Consider the following 7,439-nt stretch of genomic DNA (forward strand, 5'->3'; position numbering starts at 1 on the left):
GAACTGTCTCTCTGATTTATCGGCTGTTTCACAACACATGCATTTCTCCTATAGAATCCCAGTGTTTTGCTTATAAGCCATATTATAACTGTGAATCAATCTTCTTTATTTGAACATTTAGGACAGATTCACACATCATTTTACCATTAGCTAGAAGAGACTCAGCCTCGCAGATCTTTCAGGTTTCAAGCGTGGCCGTGTTGATTCAGTTCTTTGCTGCTGCCTGTGTTGTGCGAAAAAAAAAAAGCCAGACTTTGGGGCTTTCTGTTGCGGCATGAAGAAGAACACAGGTTGTTTCATCACTGGTTGTGAGACATGTGTTACCCGGCTCATTAATTCACAACAGTTCTTGTTTTCTCTGCCTTTTTCATGCTGATCTGATACATTTGTGAAGTCCAGGGTTGTACTGCAAGTGATTAATGCTGCAGTGAAGTCTAATAAACTGAGATTCCAACAAAAAAAGTGTGAAAAATGTAATCTCTAATGTTCTGAAAGCTCACATATGACAAAACCCATAAATCACCCCAGAAGCAGTCATTATGGTGAGTTACTAACTAGATTATACAGCTGCATTTGTCATAATTTCCCATTACGTAGAGAATAAACCTATCAGGCTGATTTATGGCAGAAAGCTCCACAATATGGGAACTGGGAACTGGGCTGTTCTGTGGCAAACGAAATGTTGGTCTACTCAAGTGCAGAATGGAAAAGGAAGGAGGGGAGATAACTGTCATTTGAAGGCACTGATTCAGGGCCGAAGACTTCAGACGGGAGTCAGACCCATGGGATGGCAGGAAGAGCATCCACCAACCTGTCCCAACACCACCAGCAGCATCAGAATGTCCTCTGTGCTCTCTTCACAAGAGGAGGGAAGAGAGGAGATGGGAGGTCTTTTGGGGGGACCAATGCTGGTCATGGGGAAATCATAGAATCCTGGAATGGTTTGAGTTGGAAGGAACCTTTAAAACCATCTCATTCCAATCCCCCTGCCATGGGCAGGGACACCTTCCACTAGACCAGGTTACTCAAAGCCCCATCCAGCCTGGCCTGGAACACTTCCAGGGATGGGGCAGCCACAGCTTCTCTGAGCAACCTGTGCCAGGACTTCACCACCCTCCCAGGGAAGAGTTCCTTCCTAACATCTAATCTAAACCTACTCTCTTTTCAGTTTAAAGCCATTCCCCCTTGTCCTGTCACTCCAGTTCCTGATGAAGTGTTCCTCTCCAGCTTCCCTGTAGGCCCCTTCAGATACTGGAAGGCTGTTTTAAGGTGTCCACACAACCTTCTCTTCTCAAGCTGAACAGCCCCAACTTTCTCAGCCAGTTTCCATAGGGGTCTTCATAACTTCAGCCTGTGGACGAGAATTTGGCCAGCTCAAAGAAACAGCCTCATGTAGAAGGATAGGCTCCATTTCTCTGCAGGTCCACTGTGGTTTTTGGACTGCTACAGAGGAAGTTGCATCCTACCCCAGTGATCTCTGTATCACCATGCTGTTCTGGATTTCATGAGTACATCTGCAGCAAACTGAGGTAATTCCCAGCTCCTCCACAGCAAGCTGAAGTAGCTGATTTACTGGCAAGCACAGCTGATGAAGGCGACATCACTGAGGGCACTTGGCAAGGCTGGCTATGAGCACCTAGACGTGGTGGTCTGAGATTGGAGAATTCAGAGGACAAGATGGAACAGACAGGAGATAGGAAAAGTCAAGCAGGCAAAGCTGAGCCACACCTGCCCCCACCACCCCTGTGCAGCAGCCCTCTGACAAGAGCAGCAGCGTCCTCCTCTTAATGGTCTCCCCCGTTCAGCAGTCACTGAAGACCGCGGTGGCTACACAGATGCTTTTCACTCTGTGTTCCCTTCGCACTCTGGGGCCATGCTGGGCATTTCCCATGGGCTGTGAAACTTCCTGGCAGCTCTGGCTGGGCAGGGACCAAGCAAGAGGCACCACTGCTGTGGCTACGTGTTCACTGGGGAGACTCCCTGTGTTCACTGGGGAGACAATGAAGACTCTGCTCATCCCAGACACTCCCCAGGGCCCTGACGGAGCAGAACTGAATCAGTTGGACACACAGAAGCCGGTGCTCTGGGAGTCGCCCACTGGGAAATCGCCCCCTGCAGCTGCTCATCACCCCTGGGAAATGTCTCTTGGAAACCAATGTCCTTTTGCTTGTGCAGAGCCTCATCCAGTACCCACAAGTGGTCAGAAATGGGCTGGATGAGGCCACACAGAAGCGCATGGAGTAGCATGGGGAGTATCTGGACCGGCAGATGACTCAGCTGCATCTTGGAGACAACGTTGTGACTGTACCCCTGTCACAGTGGCAAAAGAGGGATTTCCTGCAACAGCTGCTGGATCTCCTGGAGCACCTGTGCTGCTCCCGAAGGAAGAAACACCTTGACCACTCCAACATAGGCCACAAGAGCGTTCATGTGGAGATCAGCTCGCCCCAGACTTCAGAAGGGTTGAGCCAACCTCTTGCAGCACCTGGCGCACGATATGGATGCCCACACAGAGGACCTTCAGAAGTACAATGGTCTGCGACATCAGCTCCAATTCCTTGCCTTGCTCGTGCAAAGCCTCACCCAGTACCCATAATTGGTTGGGGATGAGCTGGATGAGGCCACACAGGAGCACATGGAGTGGCGTGCGGAGTATCTGGACTGGCAGATGACTCGGCTGCTGCAGGAGCTGGAGCAGGGCCCCCTGGAGTGCAGTGTCAGGGCCCGGGGAGCCCTGCTCAGGGCTGCCCTGCAGCAATGGCACTTCTGGGCTGCTGTCCTGGGCCTGCTCCTGGGGCTCTGGTGTAGCCTCAGGAAAACAAGCTGTGAGCCAGACAGCAGTGGCCAGCAAACACATGGAGGAGGAGGAAAAGACAATGTTGTTGCAAAGGAAGAAGTAGAAAGCAATGACACAAATGTGGAGGAAGACAACAATGATGATGGAAAGGTGGCAGTGTTGACGCAAATGAAGAAGACAATGCTGGAAATGGAGGAAAAGGCAATGATGACACCAATGTGCAGGAAGCCAGTGCTGTTGGAAATGAAGAAGGCAAATATGATGCAAATGAAGACAAGGACCAGGACACTGAAAGTAAGCTCAGAAGGCTTTTAGAGGAGCACATACAGTGGCTGTTCTGGACCTGGACAGAGGTTGCACAACCACAACTGACCTGATGGACAACTTCACACATGTCTTTGCACTTGGCTGTCAAACAGTCTCTACTCGGTGCCATAAAGAGCCATGGGGGCTGGCAGCACCTTCAAGGGTTGGAGTCTCTGTGAGGAGGATGTTGTGTACCAAGTGCTGGTACCCCTGAACCTCCCTTGGGGCACACCTTCCACCCGGAGCTGGACACTGCAGGGAAAATGCCTGCCAGGAACTTCTGCATCCACGTGGAGCAGCTGCTCCTCGGGCTGGTGGAGGAAGCACAGCGTGTTCTCCCCCTGCTGCTCCCTCGTGCACCATGCTGTGCTTCCTCCACCAGCCCAAGGAGCAGCTGAGGAGGAATCGGGAGCCCTACACACACAGGAATCAGCCTCCTACACACCCTGTACATCAGCTCCTCCCCAGATGTGCATAAAATTGCTCACTGGTTGTGCCCATTGCCTGGGTGCTCTTGCCGAAGTTGTACAATTGCCATTTAATGTTGCTGCCCTCCAGCCACTCCTGCACGTTCCAGCTGACCAAGGGCAAGGAAAGCTTCCTGGAAATGCTGTTTGGGATGTGGGAAGGCCATTCAGATGTCTTTGTGAACAGCCAGCCCACAGAGGTCACTCCATCCCCAGGACAACCTGGCCTGAGACCTACGCCGGGGCTGAGGCCAAGTTCTTCAGGCCCCTGGCCAGGCAGGCCCCCCCTGACAGCTGGCACTGCAAATGCCTAAGCTCCTCACCCATGTCTGGTGGGCGTAGGCTTTTCTACCTCTGCCTTGGAGACAGTTGGGATGCAACTCCTGAACACTGTACCCCTGTCACAGCGGCAAAGGAGGGATTTCCTGCAGCAGCTGTCGTGTCTCTTGGAGCATCTGTGCTGTTCCCAGAGGAAGAAACACCTTGACACTTCAACACAGATAAGAAAAGGGTTCCAGCAGAGATCAGGTTGCCCCCAGACTTCAGAAGGGTTGAACCACTCAATCTCTTCCAGCACCTGGTGCACGATATGGATGCCCACCCAGAGGCCCTGCAGGAGAACATCTCTCTGTTGATATCAGCTCAAAGGACTCCTGCTCATGGCCCCTGAAAGAGGTGCTCACACACAGAGCTGCGCTTGTGGGGCTCACACCTCATCATGGACACTGCCTATATTAATGGGAGTTAATTTATAAGTAGTTGTATTAGTTTAACAAGATTACAACTTAGAAATTAGGACACTTCAGGTGGAACTGTGGAAAAGAAACAGCTTTTTATTAACAAAATCTGAATAAACAACAAATGGTGCAATCAAAAATTTCAGAAGAAACAAAACAAAGTCCCAGTTCGCCAGGTGGGGGGGGAGAAACCCACGGCAACCCGTGGAGGGAGGCGGGGAAAAGGCAGGACTGTCCCGGCAGTTCAAAAGCTGCTCGCAGCCACGTGTGCTTGCAGCCAGCAACGAAAAAAAAAAGTCCTTTTTTCCCACAGGCAGTCTGGAAAGCAGAATACCTTGCTCTGAGATGGGTCGGTCTCTCTCTCTCGGTCTTTCTCTGCGCTCCCCCTCCCTCCCCCTGCTCCTGCGCTGCCCGCCGCGTGCGGCCCCGCTCCATCCCATCCCACCCCACCCCCGTCCCATCCGGGAAGAAACAGGTGGGGTTGGGTGGGGGGCACTTGGGAAAAAGTTCTATCATCTCTTTTCAAACCCATGACAGTAGTTAACATGCAGTTAGTGCATTTATCCCCAGTAATCCTGAACCTGCTTTCCTGTTGTTTCAATAAAACATTCCAGAATCTGGATTGTGCAACTTCTTATTGAACTCAAACAGACCTGTACTGCTGAACTGGTTCTAATCAGAAACTATTTGTACCTGGCACTTCAGCTCTCAGATGACAAGCTGGAACTCAAGGGGGTTTCGTTTCTGCCCAGTTTCTATCCCTTTAATGCATCTCACACCCTGAACCCTCCCAGGGATCTGATACCACCTCTCTGGGAGCGCTGGATACAGAGAAGAGGCTGCTCTGTCGGCAGTGGGAATTGCTGCTGCATCTTTCCTCTACAGCTGAAGGGGCCGTGGAAAGAGCCTGGACCCAGAGACTCCCAGTCCCACCTGGACACTGACTGCCCTCCCTTTCCCAGAGTCCATTCCCTCTGGGAGCTGCGCTCCCTACCGAGTTGCCCATAAATGTGGTGCCTGAGCAAACGCTGTGTCTGTGAGTGTCTGTGCATCCCTTTGCCGGGATCACGGGCAGGGGGTGAGGCTGTGCAGCTGCTGCAGAGTCGGGGAGCATTTTGCAGCAGAACCACTGCTCTGGTGGGCTCTGGTTTCTCTGATGGTGGAAGTAAGGCTCCCCCACGTCTATGCTCCTGCCTTGAGGCAACTGGAAAAACTGGTCCCTCTCCAGAGCTGTGGGGATGAGGAGATGAATTGTCCTGCACAGCAGATGGAGCAGACAACCCCAGACGAGAGCTGCATGTCCTGGGGAGCTGTGCTCAGGAATGTCTTGCGACTGTGGCAGCTCTGTGGCCCTTCCTCTAGTCCTTGTCCTGCTCTTTGGGCTCTGCTGGTGCCTCCAGAAAAGAAGCTGCCAGGATGTCAGCAGCAGTTAGAAGGAGAGCTCCAGCAGTGACATGGAGGTGGAGGAGGAAGAGGAGGAAGTGCTGAGGTGGTGGAGGTACTTCCACGGTGGTGGATGGTAGACACTTCCTCCATGTTTTCAGGGAGCTCTTCTGGAATGATTTCTCCCTGGTGCTGCTACAGCCATCAGGATAAGCAGTGCCCTTGAAAGATGGAGCCTTCATGAGGACTGTGTTCTCTGCCCCCTCTTTGTTTCCCTGCAACCTGTCTTTGGGACACACCTTCCACCTTGCTTTAGGTACTGTGGAGCAGATGCTGGCAAGAGACATCATCGTCCACACAGAGCTGGAGTGTCCCTTTGTGAGGGAATGGCTGCTGGAGAACACACTGTGCTCCTTCCACCACGCTGAGGATGCCTCAATCACCCCCTCCCTGGTCACGGTGCTGCCCTCCTCCCACTGCTGCAAACTCTGACCAGTTGACACCTTCAAGTGGACTTCTGTCATTGTGTTGACATCAGGCAGGGAGAAAGGTCCCTCAGACAACTTCCTAAGGATTTGGTAGACCAAGGCTGCCTTTATTGGCTTTTATTTTCTCTCCAACAGGATTCTTATGCTCAAGTCCCATTAGCTCATCTCACAGTAACATTAATCCTTCATGGGTCCTTAAGATTTTAAGCTGCATCATTTGGTTTTAGACTGTTTTAGCACGAAATGTATGGGTTAGAGTAGGTAGAGCAAGCATGTGGGAGCTGAATCCTGGCCTGAGTGCAACCACTGGTGCTCCACTTGCTCTCTGGGCAAGCACGATACAACAAGACCCCTCGTGGTGCTCTACAAAGTTGCCACAGCACCTGGGGCCTGAGGGCACTGGCATCTTCTGAGGGGAAATTCTGGCCAAAGCACCACCTCCCAGGGGAACATGTCTTTCTAATTCTGAAGGAGACCCTTGAAACTGCTGAAGCTTCCCCTGGGAGTCTGGCAAGCTGTGGGTGAGAGACAGAGGCAAGAGGTGAGGCAAACAGCTCCAGTGCAGCAGGGAGCACCCCATGGGGGTGTGCCTGGGGAAGGTGTGGGAGACCAGAGGAATGGTTGGCTGGCTCAAAACAACCAGGTGGGAAATGGGGGTGGAAACAGGGCGAGCTCTGTGTCAGTGGGATGGCTGCTGCTCCACACGCCTGTGGGCCACACCGAAATGGCAGTGGCCAAATGCACAGCCTGTCCCAAAATGGCGGATCGCCCCACAGCCTGTCCCAAAATGGTGGATTGACCCACAGCCTGTCCCAAAATGGCGGACTGACCCACAGCCTGTCCCAAAATGGCGGATCACCCCACAGCCTGTCCCAAAATGGCGGCTTGACCTACAGCCTGTCCCAAAATGGCGGACTGACCCACAGCCTGTCACAAAATGGCAGATTGACCCACAGCCTGTCCCAAAATGGCGGATTGACCCACAGCCTGTCCCAAAATGGCGGATTGACCCACGGCCTGTCACAAAATGGCACTGCATATATTAACATTCTGTAGTTAGTGCATTTATCCCTGGCTGTCCTGAACCTGCTTTCCTGTTGCTCCAATAAACTGTTCCAGGATCATTTCTGCGTGTGGTGGTACAGCTTGTAATTAGCTGACCCTCATATGCTGTATGCAGCACAGATAAATACGGACAAACTTCACTGAGATCTCCATTCATTCAGCAACTGCTGAAAGCACCGGGTGGTTTGGGAGCCTG

General features: G+C 52.2%; 1 pseudogene; it reads left to right on the forward strand.

The window, feature by feature from the left end:
* Window positions 1-2,635: 2,635 nt before the first annotated feature.
* LOC135416754 (uncharacterized) lies at window positions 2,636-4,240 on the forward strand (annotated as a pseudogene).
* The last annotated feature ends 3,199 nt before the right edge of the window (window positions 4,241-7,439 follow it).

This window comes from Pseudopipra pipra, chromosome 6 (genome assembly GCF_036250125.1).
Source record: "Pseudopipra pipra isolate bDixPip1 chromosome 6, bDixPip1.hap1, whole genome shotgun sequence".
Classification (NCBI taxonomy): domain Eukaryota; kingdom Metazoa; phylum Chordata; class Aves; order Passeriformes; family Pipridae; genus Pseudopipra; species Pseudopipra pipra.